This window comes from Takifugu flavidus, unplaced genomic scaffold (assembly GCF_003711565.1).
Source record: "Takifugu flavidus isolate HTHZ2018 unplaced genomic scaffold, ASM371156v2 ctg799, whole genome shotgun sequence".
NCBI classification, from domain to species: domain Eukaryota; kingdom Metazoa; phylum Chordata; class Actinopteri; order Tetraodontiformes; family Tetraodontidae; genus Takifugu; species Takifugu flavidus.
In genome coordinates, this window is record NW_026622409.1 from 12,471 (window position 1) to 15,111 (window position 2,641).

At 44.9% G+C, this 2,641-nt stretch overlaps 1 long non-coding RNA gene across 1 annotated transcript; it reads left to right on the forward strand.

Moving 5' to 3' along the window:
• Positions 1-2,530, forward strand: LOC130521222 (uncharacterized). Its single transcript, XR_008949231.1, has 2 exons — positions 1-448; positions 1,991-2,530. It is a non-coding gene; the product is annotated as an uncharacterized LOC130521222 (long non-coding RNA).
• Positions 2,531-2,641: the final 111 nt, after the last annotated feature.

Genomic DNA, 2,641 nt, shown 5'->3' on the forward strand with positions numbered 1-2,641 from the left:
CATACTTTGCAACAACAAATGAGCTAAAACATGTTGAGGAAACAATAGCAGATTATCTAAAAAAAGTGTTACTTAACCGATGTGTGAATACTGTAAATGTTCTGCCTAGTCCTGTGTCTTCCACAGATTCCACCCCCCAGGAACCCATTCAACCGGGCGACTACGTGTGGGTGAAGAAGTTTGTGCGGAAGAGGTGGAACACGCCTAGATGGGAAGGTCCTTATCAAGTACAGCTGACCACAAAGACTGCAGTTCGAGTGGACGGAAACTGTCGTGGATACACCTTTCACATTGTAAAAAACAGAAAATTCTTCCAGGTGAAGGCGAGGGAGCAGTGGCGGACTCTCCGTAAACGGCTGACGGCCTGTATAGGTCCAGCAACGGCTGAACCCCGTCGGAACCTGTGAAGAGGATCTAAAAGGAAATGAAGTTGTTCTTCCTAATTGTGGTGAGTGCTGTGACGGCAGGACTCGTGAGTTTTGGTCTTTGGAATTTCCGACAGGAGGGAGGTAATCAGGGACAGAAAGATGCTCTGAGACAGGATGAGAGCTACGCGCGCGCTAAACGCACCGTAGTTAGCCACTTAGAACATTCATGGTTAGAACAAAATCCAGAGTCCTCACACACTTACAGTTTGAATACATGGTGGCGCTATGCTAATTTCACAGCTCGGACACAGAATCATTCTCGTTGTTATGTTTGTTCTATGCTACCAGTTTCTGTGCATACACACGCGAGTAACTGCTGAACCGATGACAGGGAGTGTAGGACAGTGCTTCGTCCACATAGGGCTAAGCCGTGACACGAACTTCACACTCAAGTTGTTGGACGGAACGTGGTTCACTCGCAGCAACTGCACCCAAGAGCCACTACGGACAATGACAGGGAAAGCCAACAGATTCAGATTCCCTGTGCTAGGTGCAATAAATCACACATACTGTTATGCACGGAGTGGTGGTAGAGACTTAGGGTCATTACACAAGGATGTCTGTAAAGTTGTTTATACGTCATGCGCACTGGGAGTCAGTCGTGATGTGAGGTTTAACACTCCAACTGGTCGGCCTTATCGGAGAACGTGTCTACAGCAAAATAAAAGTTCCGAACAGTGTGAACAGGAGTGTATTGATGATCCCCGGCACTTATGTGGTGCATATACCTTAGATGAAGCAACACAGAGGTGTCCAGAAGGTTATAACTGTACATGTAACTATCCCGCTTTCGCGCCAGGAGACAAAGGCACGCAATTAGTGAATAAGGGATGGTGGTTATGTGGACACAATGCGTATGCAGACCTACCAGCAAACTGGTCAGGAGTGTGTGCTCCAGTACATCTCAATGATCATACAGTCATAATTTATGCTGCTAATGCTAGATCTGCACCACAGTTGCGTTCCAGGAGAGATTTGAATGACGAGTTCAAACCACATGACTCAGTGTGGGGCACAGATGTACCACGAGAGTTTAAGCATTGGCCAACCGGAAATAAAGTGATCATGACACTCTTTCCGTGGCTAGGAATAGGAAAGAACATATTGAGATTGGAAACAGTTGATTACAGGTTGAAAGTATTTACTAATTTGACAAAAGTTGCTCTCACAGGAGTCAAGGAAGAAATGACAGCGCTAAGACTGATGACCATGCAGAATAGGATGGCCTTAGATCTCATAACGGCCCCCCAGGGAGGAGTGTGTGCAATGGTAGGAGATTACTGTTGTACGTTCATCCCAGAGAATGATGCGGACGGTCACCTGATAGATAGCGCATTGAAAATTTGACTAAACTACAGAGAGCTATGATTGATGATGGTAGTCCCCCACCAGACTGGCTTACAGGGATGTTGTCAAGGTGGAGGGAACTGTTGTTCAAGATAGGAATGATGATAGGGATAGTGCTGCTAGTATTAGCCATACTAGCTTGTTGTGTAGTACCTCTTGTTCGGGGTTGCATTGGCCGGCTCGTGGGATCAGCTGTTACTAGTACTTTGCTGCAGGTGGAAGAACGATCTCTACTGGACAACGATGAAGAGGAATCAGAAGAAGAATGGACAAATGTGATGCAAGATGTAAATGAAATGTTTAAGATGTCTTAAGCTGTACCCATGTTGAACTCTGAGTGTAAGAAATGTGTTTCTAGGAAAATGACGTAATGCATTTAAATTTCATGAAATGAAAAGATGTAATACTGACAATGAGAATCTAGACGCATTTAACGATAAACAGGAGGGAAATGTGAGAAGAATTATTGTTGTTGTTATCGTTTCAATGCTATAGTGAGTATAGTAAGTAGATTTAGAATGTTTAAGGAATGTTTAAGAAAAGGAATGTATGAGTGTTTGAACCAAGTGTTGATGCTGTTAGGTACCCAGCACTGAGAGTACCATGTTCAAGGACACGAGAAGTCGGAGAAGGAATCATGAGGTCAGGTTGACATAAATCTTGTGTGCACCAAATAAAAGAGGAGAGCGAGCAGCAGACGGGCGGAGTTGAGAGAGGAAGCTTGAACTGCTCGTCGGCTCTCCCTTGCAAGGCCACCTGTTGTCTGTGTGGTTGATCTGAGTCTAGTAAACGAACAGCGCGGGTGACCAAACATCACCCTCACACCAGTTGAATATGGTCCAACTAACTTAAAGAACTTCAATGAT